Raw genomic sequence first — 20,949 nt, 5'->3', positions numbered from 1 at the left:
GGGGTGGAGACGTCCTCCTGGAGACAGGGGATGGTGTAGAGGAGGTACGGGATGTGGAACTGTCAGAGGGAACAGGAGAGGGGTAAAATCTGGAGTGTAAAAAAAAATAAAGATTAAGTAAAATTGAAAAGAAAAAGAAAAAATTACCAGCTTTGTTAAAATATAACAGAGAAGTTTAAATGGCAAATTAGAAAAGTTGAGATAAATACAGCAACAATTTTGTAGTGGAAAGTGTGCCTACTGAATACGTTAGGAACATAAATGGAGCAATTCACATTTTAATAGCAACCTGAAGAGCAAATTAAAGTTCTGTAACCACTGCACAGGATATCCCGGCAATGATTCAGTCCTACAACATGAAGACATGCTAATTTCTACCACCTCGATTAATTTTCTCCTAAGAGAAAACATGTTTAAGGATTTATAAGCTGCATTTTATGAATTTACAATGCTCACACATAAATGAATGCATAGCAAGGTGGCTTTTGTTTTCTTCTTAAAGAACATTATCTTTCCCTTTTTAACTATAATTTTTCACATAGTTTATTACTGAATTTAAGGGACTAGTATACTGTGGGGTATTCCCCTCTGAACCCAAATTAATCACAATTTCCAAGCTCCAATTTCCAACACAGAATGGTCCTTTTTCAAGGAAAACAAAGAGACAAGGAGACGGAATCTGAATAGGACAGAATCAGCAGACAATAATAACTTTGCTGTTGGTTTGTTTGTTTGTTTGTTTGTTTGTGTAAGAGGAAAAGTGTGGAGTCTGTGTTAGAATCAGCTAGAGTGGGTTGGTAAATTCTGACTGGAATTGTTAATTAGGAAAGCCAAATGCGGAGTTTTGACTGAGGACCCTTGATGTTTTGATAGTTGGACCTTGGTGATCAGTTTCAGGAATGAGTCAGGCATAACAAAGTGGCTATGTAAGGGAATAGACCTTGGTGTCTCGATTTTTGAGTGTAATCTAAGAGTTTAGCAAAGAAGAAGGAAGGGAGGAGGGAACCATGTTTACTATTACTTGGGTCTGCTGGAGCCCTTCATATATAATATCCTGCCTGAGATGAAAACATTACACTATGCAGTGAGATGGTTATATTTCATTATCTATGGGGACTTCATTATTCTGAAGGCATTGTTAATAACATTTTGGGCATAGCTTCCAGTTCCTAAGTCTCTACTCAGTGAAAGCAAGAAATTCGGTAGTATTGTCTTCCTTGTAACCACCGTTCTAGCTATAGAAGACTCCAAGAATGTACATTTCACTGACACGCAGTGGATGGAGCCTAGGAACTGGCACTTAGAACTTCAGCACTTCTGTGAAGCTGGCATGGTAATTTGTTTTTTCATAGGCTATAACTGGAGTAATCTCTTCTTTCAAAATTTAGCAAATTCCTTTCCCTCTCAGTAATAATACCTGCACTGGACTTGAACCTTTGCAGACCAGAAGTGGACATGAGCTACCACTGCTAAGCAGGAAGCTAGCTGTAATTGATACCTATTTACAAATGAAAAAATCATTTTCTCCAATTGCACCTCACTGAGTATATTAAGCACACTTAAGGGTAGGCCCCATGCCCAGCAGTAGGTGCCAAACACAAAACAAATTCAATACTATTTTTGTATGCTTTTTCTCTCAAATTGATTCTTTTGGCCATTCGTTGCCTCAGATGTCTTTTGTTTATATACTGTGGTTCCTGATTTTGTATATTTATAAGTTTTGTTTGTGTGTTTCTTGTACTTTTTCTTGAGTTTTTAATTTTTATTCTGATTTTGTTGTTGTTTGCCTGCCTGTTTGTTTCCTAAAGAGAGTAAGGGAAAGGGAGGTGGGGAAGTGGGAAGGATCAGGGAGGAGTTGATGAAAGGAAAATAGTGATCAGACTATTTTGTATGAGTATTTTTTTAATTGAAAAATATATGAAAAAATAGCAATCTGAATAGCTCAGTTAGTAAAGTGCTTGCACATGATTGAGTAAAGCCATACAGTTTTATCCCTAATTGTATAAACTGGAGATGGCAAAATACACCTGTATGCCAGCATCTCTGAAGTCGAGGCAGGAAGGTCAGAATTAACATTGGATACATGGTAGCATTGGAGGCTAGATTGTGTTACATGAGACCCTGTTCCAAACAAAGTCAAGAAAAATAAAACAAATTCCTACACCATTAATCAAAAAGTATTTAGAACTGATTTAGCCCTTCCATTTGTCAAAGGAAAGGGTTTTATTTTACTTTATTTCTATTTTTTCTTTTAGAAAAGAAATAGTCACAAGCTCTGATCCCTAACCCAGATCTATTTCCAACTTATAACTAACTCTTAATAAAAAATTATTTTTTGCCAACAGAGTCTCAGACATATACAAGCCATTTTTAATTGGATATTTTTATTTACATTTCAAATGTTGTTCCCTTTCCCAGTTTCCTGTCCATAAGCCCCCTATACCATCCCCCTCCCCCTTCTTCTATAAAAGGTGTTCCCCTCCCCAACCACCCCCACTTCCTGCCTCCCAGCCCTAACATTCCCCTACACTGTGGGGTCCAGCCTTGGCAGGACCAAGGGCTTCTCCTCCCATTGGTTCCCAACAATGCCATCCTCTGCTACATACGCAGCTGGAGCCATGGGTCTGTCCATGTGTAGTCTTTGGTTAGTGGTTTAGTCCCAAGGAGCTCTGGTTGGTTGGAATTGTTGTTCTTACGGGCTTGCAAGCCCCTTCAGCTCCCTCAATAGTTTCTCTAACTCCTCCAACAGGAGTTCCCAGTTCAATGGTTTACTGCTAGCATTCACCTCTGTATTTCTCACACTCTGGCTGAGCCTTTCAGGAGACGACTATACCAGGTTCTTGTCAGCATGAATTTCTTGGCTCCATCAATATTCTATAGTTTTGGTGGCTGTATATATATATATACAGGTGGGGCAGGCTCTGACTGGCCATTCCTTCAGTCTCTGCTCCAAACTTTGTCTCTATATCACCTCCTATGAGTATTTTTGTTCCCCCTTTGAAGAAGGAGATTAATATCTGTGGTTATATAATTTTATCCTGTTTCTCTTTATGGAAATTGGATTATCATCCTTTTCTATGTATTTAATTTCAATTAAATTCACTTCTATTTTTTGTGTGAGCCTATATTCAAGCTGATTTATGAAAGGATGCCATGCTAAGTTATCCCAGAATTCCCTCATTCTAAGAATCCAGTTGCTTGTGAAATACTGACTTAATAAGTTTTTGACCAACTTGTTCATTTCTCTCTAATTCCTGCTTTCTGTGGTTTGCCTTATTCCAACAAAAGCTCAGGAGCTCAGGAGAGTTGGAGAGAACCATGCAGCTGGCTCCACTGAGAAACCAGTTCTCCACACCTCCAAACCTTTGTTGTTATTGTTGTTGTTTGTATTTCTACTTTATTTTATTCTTTATTGGATATGTTAATTATTTACATTTCAAAGGTTATTTCCTTTCCTGGTTTCCCCTCCTCAAACCACCCATCCCATCGTCTCTCCCCCTGCTTCTATGAGGGTGCTCCTCCCCCACCCATCCACTTCCACCTCACCATCCTGGCATCCCATATACTGGGGCATCTAGCCTTCATAGGACCAAAGGCCTCTCCTTTCATTGATGTGATATAAGACCATCCTCTGCTACATAGGCTGCTGGAGCCATGAATCCTTCCATGTAAACTTGTTGGTTAGTGGTTTAGTCCCTGGGATCTCTGGAAGATCTTGTTGGTTGATATTGTTCTTCCTATGGCGTTGCAAACCCCTTCAGCTCCTTCGGTCCTTTCCCTAACTCCTCCATTGGTGCTCAGTCCAATGGGTGGCAGCAAGCATGCTCCTCTGTATTTGTCAGACTCTGGCAGAGCCTCTCAGGAGACAGCTATAGTACGCTCCCATCAGCAAGCACTTTTTGGCATCTGCATTAGTGTCTGGGTTTGGTGTCTGTATATGGGATGGATCCCCAGGTGGAGTAGTCTATGGATGGCCTTTCCTTCAGTCTCTTCTATACACTTTGTCCCCACATTTACTTTAGACAGGAGCAATTCTGTGTGAGAGATTTGGAGATGAGTGGGTTGCACCATACCCAAAACAGGGGCCTTGCCTAACCTCTGGATATGGTCTCTATAGGTTCTCCCTCCCCTTTGTTGGGCATTTCAACTAATCTCAGCCCAGTTGGGTCCTAGGAGCTTCTTGCTTTCCTGTCATCTCTGACTTTCTGGTGGCCACTCCCATTCCCAAATCCTCAATTGCCACACCTATGCTCAATTTCCTGAACCTCTGTATATCATTCCTACCTGATCCTACCCTCCCTTTCCCCTCTACCCCCTTTTTTTCTCCCAAGTCCCTCACACCCTCAGTCTCCTGTCAGCATTTCGTTCCCCCTTCTAAGGATTGAAGCATCCACACTTTGGTCTTCCTTCTTGAGCTTCATAAAGTCTGTGAATTGTGTGTCCTGAGCTTTTTGCCTAATATCCCTTATCCGTGAGTACATATCATGTGTGTTCCTTTGTGACTGTGTTACTGCATTCAGGATAATATATTCTAGTTGCATCAATTGGTCTGTGAATTTCATGAAGTCATTCTTTTTAATAGCTGAGTACTACTCCATTGTGTAGATCACATTTTCTGTATCCATTCCTCTGTTGAAGAGCATCTGGGTTCTTTCCACCTGCTGGCTATTATAAATAAGACTGCTATGAACATAGAGGAGCATGTGTCCTTGTTATATTTTTGGAGCATCATTTGGATGTATGCCCAGGAGTGGTATAGAGGGTCCTCAGGTAGTACTATGTCCAATTTTCTGAAGAAACAGCAGAATGATTTCCAGAGTGGTTGTACCAGCTTGCAATCCCACCAACGGATGGAGGAGTATTCCTATTTTTCCACACCCTCGCCAGCATCTGTTGTCACATGAGTTTTTGATCTTATCGATTCTGACTGGTGTGAGGTGGAATCTTAAGGTTGTTTTGATTTGCATTTCCCTGATGACTAAGGATGTTGAACATTTCTTTAGGTAGGTCTCACCCATTGGTATTCCTCAGTTGAGAATCTTTGTTCAGCTCTGTACTCCATTTTTAATAGGATTATTTGAGTGTCTGGAGTCTAACTTCTTAAGTTCTTTATATATATATATTACATATTACTCCTCTATTGGATGTAGGATTGGTAAAGATCTTTTCCCAATCTGTTGGTTACTGTTTTGTTTTTTTGTTTTGTTTTGTTTTGTTTTGTTCCCCCCCACCCCGAGAGCTGAGGACCGAACCCAGAGCCTTGCGCTTGCTAGGCAAGCGCTCTACCACTGAGCTAAATCCACAACCCCTACTGTTTTGTTGTAATGACAGTGTCCTTTGCCTTATGGAAACTTTGAAATTTTATGAGGTCCCATTTATCGATTCTTGATCTTAGAGCATAAACCATTGGTGTTCTGTTCAGGAAAGTTTCCCCTGTGCCCATGTGTTCGAGGCTTTTCCCCACTTACTCTTCTTTTAGATTCAGTGTATCTGGTTTTATGTGGAGGTCTTTGATTCCCTTGGACTTGAGCTTTGTACAAGGAGATAAGAATGGATCGATTTGCATACTTCTACATGCTGACCTCCAGTTGAACCAATATCATTTGTTGAAAATGCTGCCTTTTTAACACTGGTTGGTTTTAGCTCCTTTGTCAAATATCAAGTGCGCATAGTGTGAGTCCATTTCTGGGTCTTCAATTCTATTCTATTGATCTACCTGCCTGTCTCTATAGCAATACCATGTAGTTTTTATTACTATTGCTATGTAATACAGCTTGGATCAGTGATGGTGATTCCCTCAGAATTTCTTGTATTGTTAAGAATAGTTTTTGCTACCCTGGGTTTTTAGTTATTCCAAATGAATTTCAGAATGGTCTTTCTAACCCTACAAAGAGTTGACTTGGAGTTTTAATGGGGATTGCATTGCATCTGTAGATTTCTTTCGGCAAAATGGCCATTTTTACTATGTTCATTCTGCCAATCCATGAGCGTGGGAGATCTTTATATCTACTGAGATCTCCGATTACTTTCTTCAGCCTGTTTATCCTTTGAGTAGATGAAGGCTACACATTTGTTTGAGTTAATTTTATATCCAGCCACTTTACTGAAGTTGTTATCAGGTTTAGGAGTTCTCTGGTGTAATTTTGGGGTCATTTAAGTATACCATCATATCATCTGCAAATAGTGACATTTTGACTTCTTCCTTTCCAATTTGTATCTCTTTGACTTCCTTTTGTTGTCTGATTGCTCTGGACTTCGAGTACTATATTGAATAAGTAGGGAAAGAGTGGGCAGCCTTGTCTCATTCCTGATTTTAGTGGGATTGCTTCAAGTTTCTCTCCATTTAGTTTGATGTTGGCTACTGGTTTGCTGTCTATTGCTTTTACTATGAGCAGAAATGGGCCTTGAATTCCTGATCTTTACAAGACTTTTATCATAAACGGGTACTGAATTTTGTCAAATGCTTTCTCAACATCTAATGAGATGATCACGTGATTTTTATTTTGAACTCGTTCATATAGTGGACTACACTGGTGGATTTCATCCCTAAGATGAAACCTACTTGATAGTGGTAAATGTTCATTTTGATGTGCTCTTGGGTTCAGATTGTGAGAACTTTAATGAATATTTTTGCAGATATTCATAAGGGAAACTGGTCTGAAGTTCTCTTTCTTGTTGGGTCTTTGTGTGCTTTAGGTATAAGAGTAAGTGTGGCTTCATAGAGGGAATGAGACAGTGTTCCTTCCATTTCTTTTTTTGTGGAATTGTTTGAAGGGTATTGGTATTAGGTCTTATTTGAAAGTCTGATAAAATTCTGCACTACAACAATCTGGTCCTGGGCTTTTTTTCTGTTGAAAGACTTTTAATGACTCTTAGGGGTTATAGGACTGTTTATGTGGTTTGTCTGATCCTGATTTAACTTTGGTACCTTGTATCTGTTTAGAAAATTGTCCATTTCATCCAGATTTTTTGAGTTTTGTTGAGTATAAGCCTTTTTAGTAGGATATGATGATTTTTTTAATTTTCTCAGTTTCTGTTGTTATGTCTCCCTTTTCATTTCTGATTTTGTTAATGTGGATATTGTCTCTGTGACTTCTGGTTAGTCAAGATGGTCTATCTACCTTGTTTATTTTCTCAAGGAACCAGCTTCTGTATTTGTTTATTCTTTGTATAGTTCTCTTTGTTTCTACTTGGTTGATTTCAGCCCTGAGTTTGATTATTTCCTGCTGTCTACTCCTCTTGGGTGTATTTTCTTCTTTTTCTTCTAGAGTTTCCAGATGTGCTGCTAAACTGCCAGTGTATGTTCTCTACAGTTTGTTTTTGGAGGCACTCAGAGCTATGAGTTTTCCTCTCTGCACTGCTTCATTGTGTGCCATAAGTTTGGGTATGCTGTGCTTTTGTTTTCTTTTTTTTTAATTTAGAATTTTTTATTGACTATTTTATTTATTTACATATCACTTGTTATCCCCTTTCCCGGTTTCCCCTTTGGAAACTCCTTATCCCACCCTCTCTCACCCTGCTTCTATGAGGGAGCTCCCCTGTCCTTGCCTGCAGGAAAGCCAATGAGACCCTGAAGAGGCTTGTGGGAATGGATGAGACAAGAGGGGCAAGAAATGGAGACAAGACAGTATTCTGATCAAGTCTCATTTAATCAAGAAAAAAGCACTTGCTTATAAGCAGAAAAATCACACAACACAAACGGTTGTCAGGGTAAAAATAAACATAGGTCGCATCAGAAACCAAGGCATAAGTTTTGATTTCCCAAATCTTCTAACCTACAATAAGTTTCGATTAATAGAGTGAAACTTATTCTAGTGTAGAAACAAGCTACCAACAAGTCTCCAGTATTCTTGACTGGTGGTAACCCCCACGTATGTTACTTGGAACAAGGGCCCATGAAATGGAAAACATCTAACTCAGGCAAAGACAGGCATAAACAGCCAGGTGGCCCCAGACACCCCCACCCACCAACATACTCCTTCCTCCCTGCCCTGGCATTTTCGTACACTGGGACATCTAGCCTTCACAGGACCAAGGGCCTCTCTTCCCATTGATGTCTGACAAGGCCATCCTCTCCTATATATGTGGCTAGAGGCATGGGTCATTCCATGTGCACTCTTCGGTTGGTGGTTTAGTCCCTGGGAGCTCTGGCGAGGTCTGGTTGGTTAATATTGTTGTTCTTCCTATGGGTTGCAAACCCCTTCAGCTCCTTTAGTCCTTTCTCTAACTCCTCCATTGGTAATTTTTCTTTTCTGGCTAACTCTGTTAGTCAACATTTTATAAGTCATTTGGGATTTCCAGAGTTTAATTAAAATTTGTTAGAAATCTATCTAGTTATGACTAAACAGGTAGATATGTTAAAATTCTGGGAACTGGAGAGATGGCTCAGTGGTTAAGAACACTGACTGCTCTTCCAGAGGTCCTGAGTACAAATCTGAGCAAACACATGGTGGTTCACAACCATCTGTAATGAGATCTGATGCCTTCTTCTGGTATGTTTGAAGATAGCTACAGTGTACTTAGATAAATAAAGTAAATAACTCTTTTTTAAAAAAATTCTGATACACTTAGTGTAGCTTATTTATTAGAAACAAATCTGAAATAGCTTAGTAATCATTGAATATTTACGTACCATGATTATAATGCCTGTTACCATTGTTATATTTAAAAATTATTTCCAAAATATAGGTACCCTGATTTAACTATATGAAATATTTTTGCCTTTCATTTATTAATGTTAGAAGTTTTTATGCTCAAGAATTAGAAATCGCATTAGAGGATGGATAATTAAACTAATTATGAAAAATGTAACCACACAAACCTTTATTTACACCTTCTTTCTAATAACAGTTGTCCATCAGCCTTCTTTACCTAAAGCCCCTGAACTTTTTGTGAATGTGTGCATATACATAAGTATATGTGAGATTGTATATGTGTGTATGCATGTGTGTATGTGTATGCTTATTTTTGTTTCGATTGGTATTCATGCACATGGATGAATATGTTTGTGTACTTGTGTCAGTTTGTACTTGTGCTGTATGTGTTTCTGTACATAAGCATGTGTGCATTTGTTTGTATGCATGAAACTATGTGTATACATATGTAATTGTATATGATTGTGTATTTGCTTGTGAACCAGCTTTCTGGATCCAGCATGCCTTTGGTAGGATGGAATAATATGGTTCCTGCCCTTGGAACAGGACCTAAAGGGCCTCCAGGAGTGTAGATGATGGCTATGGACTTAAGGCTTGTTTGTGGAATAATGTACATATTTTTACATTCCTCCTTCAAGGAATGTCCTTCCTGTTGATGTTACTGACTCCATGACAATCAGAGAGGAGAAGAGTCTTGGGTGAGGGGGAGTGGCTAAAGTCTCAGTAAAATGGTAAATGCTGAGATCTTCAGGACACCCCTTAAGGTTGTGAAAAAGAACTCTAAAAACTTGAGTTTAAAAATTTATAATTTCTTAACTATGTAAAATATAGGGATATAATATGAATTATATGAGAGGATTCATGAATCTTAAATCACAAAAGCACCTAGCTTATTGTCTGTGGTTAACAAAGTGAGACAGATCTCTGAATTCACTTGCAATGTTAAAAAACAAAAAATATGTGCTTGCTGTGTCCTAAAAATCAAGAGGCTGGGTCTTGGGGTGTAGATTCATATGATAATCAAAAAGGAACCTGGAGTAAATGACTGGATTGATATGTAAAATAAGACTGGGCTTAAAATCTGTAAGAGATGAGCTATTCAGACAATTTTTTGGAATAGTAAGAGAGAGCTGCTTGAAGACTTGACTCTAGCAGAATATATATAGAGAGCTATCTGGAGATCTTTACTTTCATTAAATTCTAAAACGTCTTTAATTTCTTTATTTATTTCTTCCCTGATCAAGTTATCATTGAGTAGAGCGTTGTTCAGCTTCCAGGTACATGTAGGCTCTCTGTTGTTTTGGCTGTTATTGAAGACCAGTCTTAGTCCATGGCAATCTGATAGGATGCAAGGGATTATTTCAATCTTCTTGTATCTGTTGATGCCTGTTCTGTGACCAATTATATGGCCAATTTTGGAGAAGATACCATGAGGTGCTGAGAAGAACATATATTCTTTTATTTTAGAATGAAATGTTGTATAGATATCTGTTTAAAACCATTTGGTTCATAACTTCTGTTAGCTTCACTGTGTCTCTGTTTAGTTTCTTTTTTTTAAAAAAGATTTATTTATTTATTATATATAAGTACACTGTAGCTATCTTCAGATACACCAGAAGAGGGCATCAGATCTCTTTACAGATGGTCGTGAGCCACCATGTGATTGCTGGGAATTGAACTCAGGACCTCTGGAAGAGCAGTGGAAGCTCTTAACCACTGAGCCATCCCTCCAGCCCCCTCTGTTTAGTTTCTATTTCCATGATCTCTCCATTGATGAGAATGGGGTGTTGAAGTCTCCCACTATTATTGTGTGAGGTGCAATGTGTGATTTGAGCTTTAGTAAAGTTTCTATTATGAATGTGGGTACCCTGGCGTTTGGTGCATAGATGTTCAAAATTGAGAGTTCATCTTGGTAGATTTTTCCTTTGATGAATATGAAGTGTCCTTCCTTATCAGTTTTGATAACTTTTGATTGAAAGTTTATTTGCTATTAGAATGGCTGCTCTAGCTTGTTTCTTGGGACCATTTGCTTGGTAATTTTTTTCCAGCCTTTTACTCTGAGGTAGTGTTTGTCTTTGTCATTGAAGTGTGCTTCCTGTATGCAGCAAAATGCTGGGTCCTGTTTATGTGTCCAGTCTGTTCATCTATATCTTTTCACTGGGAAATTGAGTCCATTGATGTTAAAAGATATTAAGGACCAGTGATTGTTGTGATGGACCCTAGTTCTTATTGAAGTGTAAGAGCTATTAAGAGGCTTGGCCTGGTGAAAACTAGGTAGGTTATGAAGTTCCTGTGAAGGATCCTAAAGGCTTTTTGCCAGCTTTATACCCACTGCCTCAGGTCAAGATTAGACCCAGTACCAGCTTCCTGCCTAGGGTCAAGGCTAGGCCAAGTTCCATTCTCCAACCACAGTTCTTGGGAGGAGCAGAGACATTTTTGAAAAACCACAGAATGTACTGACTGACCCTCTGGTCCCAGATAGAGTTCGAATGCATGCCATATGCTTGCTAGCCAATAGAATCAAAGGCCAATATGCTTAGCCAAAAAGTTTATACTGTAACCTTGCTTATGTAACCTGTACCCCTAAAGAGTATAAAAACTGCATGTTAAAGCCCTTCGAGGTTGCCTTCTAGTCACTTGCCATGAGGAGCTGATTGAGGTTTGACCCCGACTCCCCTGATAAAGGGTTAAATATTAAAAATAATGCTTAACTATTAAACTCCTCTTCCTTTTTCATACTCTAAAAGAAAAATGAAGAAACAGTGTAGGGAGAACATTTTAGGGTTTGGGGTAAATATCCAATCTGAGTTAATGGGATTGCCTTTTTAGGAGTTTAAACTAAGAAACACAGGAAAAAATATAATGTAGTGGTGGTATACTGCTGAAGCTCAACTATTATATTAAAAAAAACCCTGAATATGCGATTGAGGCTCTGGGTTGAGAATAAAGGGGAAGAATTATTGCTGTCAAAGAAAATGTTTAGAGAGCAAAGAGCAAAGAAGACAGTTGTGAGACAGCCATTCATGAAAGAGCATTCAGGAGGAGAGCTCTTTCTATCCCAGGCAATATGTATTCTCATGGCACAAGGGAGAAGGTAAAACAATGTCTCTTACTGCTTGGCTACATCCCCAGTGATTAAATCATAGAGAATCACTAAAACTGTTCAAATAGAAAAATGAAATTATCTATAACAATAGAGTATAAGACAGACAACATAGGGTACCGATTGTAAGGCAAGAGACTAAGAATTTAATATTTATTATAGAATTATGGCAGCATGGCTATGACCAAGGTAAAGGTGATATTATTAAGTGTAGGTCAGAAAATGCTCACACACTGGCACAAACAGGCACATACACACACACACACACACACACACACACACACACACACACAGTGGGGGCAGTCAATCTATTCATTTACTTACTTGTTTTATTCTATATTTCTTTGTCAATATGTTTACTACTATTCTGGTTTCTATATGAACAGCTAAATGGACATTTGAGTCTTTATTTATTACAGTGTCTAGAAATAGTGTATTAACTGAGTATAATATTCATAAAAATAGCAACATTCCTCAGTTAAAATTTGACTAAAAGTTTAAAGATAGTGAAGAAGATGTCTGAAATTTTGAAATGTTCTGACAATGAGTACAATGCTTATCAGATGGCAAAGGCATGGAGCACTCCCTCTAGAGTTGCCTTTTAGCAGTCTCTGTGAAAGTCTGCTAGAGGAATTAAAACCTCTAGAACACTAATAATCTATTATGTAAAATTATTTTTAAAGCTATAAATAAACAGTGAATATTTATCATTAGACAACATGATGTTTTGAGATGTTTTTATACTATGAAACAGTTCAATCTGGCTAATTAACATATATACCTTCACATACTTAATTATGATGATGCTCCTTATAAAGTTTGAAAATACAATTCATTGCATCCTTAACTTTTCTCCTGTTGCCTTATTAGACACACAATAGAAGTACTCACAAGCATTTGGAGGCTTATTCAATAAAATGTATTATTTAATGAAGAGTCTATTATATACCAGAATAAGACCAAATAAAGCTTGTCAGGGTCACATGATGCTACCTTCCTGGACTCGGTAAAGACAAGCCTAAGTTAAAGTTATTACATAATTATTTTGCATAAGGCCTACTGATCCTGTTTTCTGCTAGAATAAAAAAAAAAACCTTAATTCACAGAGGACATGGACATGGTAATAAACTCAACTACACCAAGAAGCCAAATAATTTGGTCCATCACCAAGAAATTTTCATGCCAGAATTTCAGTAACTTCCTAGGAAAGTCCTACTGCTGGCTACTGCTGGACATGTTTGGATAGAAAGGTATCTGGCCTCAGTCACACTTGGGAGGAAGGAGAAAGCAATCACAGGGTGGTGGGAGGGAGCTGGGTAAGAAAAGGGACAGAGAGGGAAAGAAGGGAACATGATCAGGTATTGTGAGGAGTGCAAGGTAGGAGGATTAAAGCCCTGAGGGCCAGGAGAAAGAATGGAAATGGGCAACCTCAGGAGGTAGGCAGTGGGGGGACCCCGTAGAACGTACCAGACACCTGGGAGGTGATAGACTCTCAGGACTCAAAGGGAAGGACCTTAGATGAAGTGCTCTACAGTGGGAAGAGGGAACTTGTAGAATCTACCTCCAGTGAATGGACAGGACATCAAGTGGAGGGACAGGGTTGTCATCCTACAGTCAAAAACTCTGACCCAGAAATGTTCCTGTCTGAAACAGGGTCAAAAAAGAAGAGCCTGAAGAAAAGGAAGTCTACTGACAGACCCAAATTGGGATCCAGCTCAAAGGGAGGCCCCAAGGCCTGACACTATTACTGATACTATGGTGTGCTTACAAACAGGAGCCTTGAATGAATGCTCTCTGAAAGGCCCAACAAGCAGCTGAAAGAGTCTGTTGCAGATAGTTTCCCAACCAATGGACAGAAGCCAGTGACTCTTGTGATTGAATTAGGGAAAAGCTGGAAGAAGCTGAGGAGGAGGGCAACCTTTAAGGAAGACCAGCAGTCTCAACTAACCTGGACCCCTGAGATTGCTCAGACACTGAGCCACCAACCAGGCAGAATACACCAGCTGATATGTGGCCCTCGATACATATACACCAGAGGCCTGCCGGGTCTTGACTCAGTGAGAGAAGATGCTCCTAACCTTAAGAGTCTTGAGAACCCAGTGAGTGAGGAGTTCTGATGGGGTGGGTGTGAGGGGTGGGGACATCCTCTGGAGATGGGGGAGGGACAGGAGGAGGTATGAGATGTGGAACAGTCAGAGGGAGGACTGAGATTGAGATAAAAACTGTACTGTAAAAGAAGATTAAAGAATAAAAAATGTTAAATTCATAAAAGCAGAGGAAAAACAGTTGTTCTGATAACCGTTACCTGCATCTCTCAAAAATAGTTACTATTTGCATATAAACAACACTCAATGGCTCCGAACTTTATTTGTACAATTCAGCTGAATATTAACATGTAAAGTCTGCAACTGTTTAGGGTTTTTAATTAGAATTTATTAAAGCATTTTTAGTTTCCATGACTGTGACACAAAACTTTTATCTGAGAACTTTAGGAAGCAAAGGCAGGTGAATCTCTGTGAGTTTGACACCAGACTTGTCTACGTAATACATCCCAGGCCAACCAGGGTGACATAGTGAAAACCATCAACAAATACACACACACGCATGCACGCACGCACGCATATACACACATACTTGCACACATACCTCTCATCTGCCATACTCTAACCTATTTAAAAAACACTAATGTTAGAACTTACTATGTATTTAGACTCACTTAAATAAAAAGTATTATACTAAATGACTAAGGCAAGAACTTTATTACTATTATTGTTGTTATTGTTAATGTATGCATTTATATATGTATGGGAACATTTATTTGTGCCACCAAATATGTGTAACACTTTGTCAATTTGGTTCCCTCTCTATCATTTTTGGGTTGTGGACTGAACGAAGATCACTAGGTTTGGAACACAAGTGCATTTAGCCTCTGAGTCATCAGCCTGGACCAAAGCACCACATTTTATAAGCCGTTCCTGACTTACAGACTTTAGAATGACCAGAGATATAAGGCATACACTTATGCTGAGTGGTGTGAATGAGATTAAACAAGGAGCAGATTCGTATGGGCCTTGAATTCCTGATCTTTCCAAGACTTTGTCATGAAGAGGTGTTGAATTTTGTCAAATGCTTTCTCAGCATCTAATGAGATAATTGTGTGGGTTTTTTTCCTCTGAGTTTGTTTATCTAGTAGATTATGTTGATGGATTTCCATATATTGAACCATCTCTGCATCCCTGGGATGAAGCCTACTTGATAAGGATAGATGATCCTTTTGATGTGCTCTTGGATTCAGTTTGCAAGAATTTTATTAAATATTTTTGCATTGATATTCATAAGAAAGAAGTTCTTTTTCTTTGTTGTGTCTTTGTGTACTTTAGGTGTAAGCATAATTGTGGCTTCAGAGAATGAATTGGGTAGTGCTCCGTCTGTTTCTATTTTGTGGAATAATTTGGGAAGTGTTGGTATGAGGTCTTCTTTGAAGGTCTGAGAGAATTCTGCACTAAACCCATCTGGCCCTGGGCCCTTTTTGGTTGGGAGATTTTAATGACTGCATCCATTTCTTTAGGGACTATAGGACTGTTTAGATAGTTTATCTGATCAAATCTTTCTCCATGAATGGAATTAAACTGATGGATATTTGCAATGTTCAATTCAGTAAACTGTAGTATTCTAGTAAATTTGACTGTAGCTTGGTTTCAAAAATGTTTGACAGAAATGGTTACTGTTTGTATAAGAATAGCAATTGTGTCAGGTGGCATAATTTTCTTTATATTTTCATCATTAAAAATAAGGCATACTTTAATTTAAAATTTATGGACATACCTATCTCTATAAAAATTATTAATTAAATGGAAGCTTATGAAAGTAGGCAAAAATAACAAAATTGAAATCTTTTTAAATAAAATATCTACTTCACATTTTTTGGTCATTTGTTAAACTCTTATTATTGGTTTCATTTAGGGATTGAGCTGAAGCTTTCCACACATTTAACATTTTTGCTTATATTACAGGATATATGTGAATAAACAAAGACATCATTGTCTCCCAAGTCTGACATGTGTCGCTGATTGTTCAGTTCTGAGGTGGGTGTTCAATAAACTATCCCTACTTGGCAAACACACAAAAAATATTTTATCCCCCAAGACATAGCTCTGCTTTAATGTTCTTTATTTAAAATTTTACTTTTTATATTATGTTAAAAAGCTCTAGGCTGGCTGTGTGTGTCTTTATTTTCTTCCATTAGAATCAGTATCTGAGGACTTACACTTGGGCCTCTTTTTGTTTCTTCCTCTGATTTGATGTTGCAATCATGAATCTTCCAGTTTCAAGGCTTTTCATTGTATCTACATGAAATAACCAAAATGAAGACAACTATTGATTTTTAAACATAGTCTTAAACTTTGTCCTAAAATAGGGATGTTTCCAAGTGAGTAGTCAAGCATTCACTTGAGTGTGGAGCAGACAGTTCAAATCTAACCCATACTGACTGGCCATTCTTTCCCATTCCACGCACTCAACCACACAATATATTACTATAGTGTTCTCGTTTTTAGCACTGTTATATGCTTGTGTGTTAAGGTCACATCCTTGAAAGGAACCTTGAAACAGCTTTATCTTCATTCATATTTAATGGAAGGTTTGTGACTTACATGCAGTAACTATAGTAAAGTCATCACTGTCCTATAGCCATAGTAAAGTGTCTATTATGTACATCCTCAGTATGGATTAAACCATGCTTATATCCCTGTTTGTCTTGATCCTAATACTTTACCATTCCATTAATTTAATAGCACAGTTTTTGGGGTTTGTAACATATAAATCAGATCAAGCCATTTTGGGGACTTAACTCATTCTAATATCCCTTCATATTTTACAAGCTTATCCACACACATGTAGCCTGGCCTCTACATATTTATGATTCAGGTTCAATTCCTGAGCCTTTGCCTCCCTACTCTTTATTCCCTGCTCCTTACCCACCTACTAGTGTTCCTTGCATGAATTAATTCTGCTGCTATTGAGCTAGATCAGTGTGACAGGGAATAAGAATATCCTTTATTTTTCAAAGCACTATTTAGAATGTTAATTATTTGACATACACAATCTTTTATTTTATTCTCTTGGAATTTTTGAGCAGCCAGGAACAAGCCACCTAACTATCTTTCCAGAACTTCATTCATGTTTGGATGCCACCAGTCAGGAGCTAAAATCTAAATAGCACTCTGACAAAACAACCAGATGCCTGAGAGAAATCACAGTTGCTTTGAATCTCCATCACTGCTCTGTAGCACAATTTATTTCAGCTTTAAGGACCGTGGCAGCTGAAGCCTGGGCAAATGCTTCAGAAGTATTTTTAGCCTCAACTATGTCAGGAACCCTGTGCTTTTCTTGAGAGGCAGGCTCCAAGATAAGCTATGTTATCTCAAGATACCTTTGACTACTCATCAGTAAGGATAATACTTCCCCTAGTGTTATACCAGAAAGTTCCAAATGGGTGTATACACAAAACTTATAGATAATAATCCTATAGAGGCCTATGATTGGATTTTATGGAACACTGACGATGGAAATAGAAGCTGTGATAATAGGTATGTTAAGTCACATTTATAAACCCTACTCCTATCAGGAGCCATCTAGGATAGGCTAAAGGCTAGCAGGTAACTTTCCTAAAAGTGGCCAATCATGTTTGCATGGACCGAGATGGATGACTTCTAAGGACCAAGGCCCAAAAGAGACTTCATCTCTTTTAAATTGAGTTAGTATAGTAATTCTTGGGCATTAGCTTCCCCTACTGAGAAGATGTTCTGCAGATCAGCCAAGATGTACATTTTTGTAGCAATGCCATGTAGACAAATAGACAATATATTAATTCCTAGTGGTGATCCTATAGAATTCCTAGATTGATAAAAGTAAATTTGAGCCCTCTGTATTTTCAAAACTCTAATTAGAACTCAGTAGTCTTTCACATATCATGGGCTATTTGCAGTAGTATAGAAAGCAGGCATGAAACAGATTTATGACCAAAGAATACATTCCTTTTAGGTTATAAAACCATCATATGATAACTAAAGGTTGTAAAGAAAATGAATAATTTATTGTAGGAGCAAGAACAAAAGATAAAATATTGACTGTGTTCATCTATAGAAAACTTCGATACTGATGAGACACTAGACAAATGATTTGCCTCTTGAAAAAAAAACATGCTAACTTAGGCATAAGAATTACATTTTAAGATTTTAATAAACCAGTGGAGTTAGTGACTGATAATGAATGTTTAGTTAGATAACTAGTCTTAATGGATATATATATATATATGTACATATATATATATATATATATATATATAGTGTGTGTGTGTGTGTGTGTGTGTGTGTGTGTGTCTGTGTGTGTGTACATAGTGGTTGGGGCTGACCAAAGTATATGTGTTTATGAGTGTGTGTGTGTGTATAAATGTGTGTGGTTTGCACATACTGCCTGTGTAAAAGTATTCCCTTTCATGAGCATTACTTTGTTTCCTGGTTCAATAAAACCTAATTATTCCAAGCCTCCATCTTGCCTGGCCAGTGAGAGGCCAGGCTTCTGGGTAAGGGAGAAAGGAATCTTATCAATAAATCCTCTACTGAATTCCCCACTGCTATGCAGCATGTATTAATTGCGAGTGAATTATAAAGTCAGAGAATTTTAGAGTAAGACTATTTAGAGTTTTATTTAAGAGTTTTTAGCACAGAATAGTAACAAAAAGTTAAAATCTGAGGATTATCAATCTTTTGACTTGCATCCAATGCTCTTTTCCACTTTTCTAGCTAGATAGGTTCCTAGCACTCATGTTATATCTGACTTCTACATTCAGACTCTTCACTTCACTTTTTTTAAAATTTTAATTATATATTTCTTTACTTACATTTCAAAGGTTATTCCCCTTCCTGGTTTTCTGTCCATAAGCCCCCATCCCCTCCCCTTCCCCATCCCCTCCCCTTCCCCTTCCCCTTCCCCTTCCCCTTCCCCTTCCCCTTCCCCTTCCCCTTCCCCTTCCCCTTCCCCTTCCCCCTCCTCCATACAGGTATTCCCCCTATACATCCCCCTAATTCCCCTCCTCCTTATTCCCCTGCACTGGGGTTCCAACCTTGGCAAGACCAAGGGCTTTCCCTTCCACTGGTGCCCCAACAAGGCCATTCTCTGCTACATATGCATTTGGAGCCCTGGGTCAGTCCATGTATAGTCTTTCGGTAGTGGTTTAGTCCCTGGAAGATCTAGTTGGTTGGCATTGTTGTTATTAGGGGGTTGCAAGCTCCTTCAACTCTTTCAATCCTTCCTCTAATTCCCTCTAATAAGGGGGTCCTATTCTCAGTTCAGTGATTTGCTGCTAGCATTGACCTCTGTATTGGACGTGCTCTGGATGTGTCTCTCAGGAGAGATCTATATCCAGTCCCTTTCCGCATGCATTTTTTTAGCTTCATCAATCTTCTCTAGTTTTGGAGCCTGTATATATATGGGCCACATGTGTGTCAGGCTCTGAATGACCATTCCTTGAGTCACTGCTCTAAACTTTGCTTCCATATTCCCTGCTATGAATATTTTCCCCCTTTTAAGAAGGAATGGGACCATCCTTCCTCTTGAGCTTCCTGTGGTCTGTAGATTGCATCTTGGTTAATTTGAGCTTTTTGGCTAATATCCACCTATCAATGAGTGCATACCAAGTGTGTTTTTCTGTGATTGACTAACCTCACTCAGGATGATATTTTCTAGTTCATTCCTTTTGCCTATGAATTTCATGAAAAGTCATTGTTTTTGATAGCTGACTAATATTCCATTGTATAGATATACCACATTTTTTTAATCCATTCCTCTGTTGAAGGGCATCTGGGTTCTTTCCAGCTTCTGGCTATTATAAATAAGGCTGCTATGAACATAGTGGAGCATGTGTCTTTGTTGTATGTTGGACCATCTTTGGGCCCAAGAGAGGTATAGCTGGGTCCTCGGGTAGTGGAATGTCCAATTTTCTGAGGAACCTCCAGATTGATTTCCAGAGAGGTTGTACCAGTTTACAATCCCACCAACAATGGAGGAGTGTTCCTCTTTCTCCACATCCTCGCCAGCATCTGCTGTCACCTGAATTTTTTATCTTAGCCATTCTGACTGGTGTGAGGTGGAATCTCAGGGTTATTTTGATTTGCATTTCCCTGATGACTAAGGATGTTGAAGATTTCTTTAGGTGCTTTTTGGCCATTTGATAATCCTCAGCTGAGAATGTTTTGTTTAGCTCTGTACCCCATTTTTAATAGAGTGATTTGGCTCTCTGGAGTCTAACTTCTTGAGTTCTTTATATATTTTGGATATTAGCCCTCTATCAGATATAGGATTGGTAAACATCTTTTCCCAATCTGTTGGTTGCCGTTTTGTTCTAACCACAGTGTCCTTTGACTTACAGAAGCTTTGCAGTTTTATGAGATCCCATTTGTCAATTCTTGATCTTAGAGCATAAGCCATTGGTGTTTTGTTCAGGAAATTTTCCCCAGTGCCCATGTATTCGAGACTCTTCCCCACTTTTTCTTCTATTAGTTTGAGAGTATCTGGTTTGATGTGGAGGTTCACTTCACTTTTTTAGCTAGTTTGGAGCCCTTCTTCTATGCTGACCTCTGCAATGGCATTATCCCATTAAAAATCTTGTCCCACATAGCTTTATCTTCATTTATGTTATCTTTTATAATTTATTGAGCATATTCAACCATTATGTAAAGTAGATATTGCAGGAATGCCAGTGGCAAGAGCAGTGGTGGTGTTAGCCTCTGCTCTGATAGTAGTGATGAAAATCTGGTTGAAATTCTAGAGGGCAATCTCTAGAGAGCAATCTTTACCAGGCATTTCTAACAGAAAATGGAGGCAGCCTGAGCTATGAAGGAAGATAGATGATCATAGGAGCAGAAAGCCCAAACTGGAGGGTAAATGAAGGTTGTGGTTGCATGAAGGAACAGAGTTAGGAACTTGCAAGCACTAACAGCTGAAGGTCATCCTACATAAAGCCTGAGTGTAACTGATACCACAAAAGGAACATCAGAATTCTCAACTCCTCCCACCCATTGTAGCAAGAGCTGAGGATTCTGATTAATAAATACAGGACTACTGACAAGCACGGCGCAAAACAATAGTATTTGATCTGAACTCCCAAAGCTTTAAGTCCTGGCCCCTGCATCT

General features: G+C 38.6%; 1 long non-coding RNA gene across 1 annotated transcript in view; it reads left to right on the top strand.

Moving 5' to 3' along the window:
• The window catches only part of LOC148003712 (uncharacterized), a 108,151-nt gene extending 93,060 nt beyond the window's left edge, over positions 1-15,091 (top strand). Inside the window, exon 3 of the long non-coding RNA XR_015629494.1 lies at positions 13,411-15,091. This is a non-coding gene — a long non-coding RNA (uncharacterized LOC148003712). The remainder of the gene's footprint in view (positions 1-13,410) is intronic.
• Positions 15,092-20,949: the final 5,858 nt, after the last annotated feature.

Source organism: Rattus norvegicus, chromosome 9 (genome assembly GCF_021556685.1).
Source record: "Rattus norvegicus strain SHRSP/BbbUtx chromosome 9, alternate assembly SHRSP_T2T, whole genome shotgun sequence".
NCBI classification, from domain to species: Eukaryota; Metazoa; Chordata; class Mammalia; order Rodentia; family Muridae; genus Rattus; species Rattus norvegicus.
Note: the sequence above shows the minus strand (reverse complement) of the source record. Positions and strands in the feature narration are given on the sequence as shown.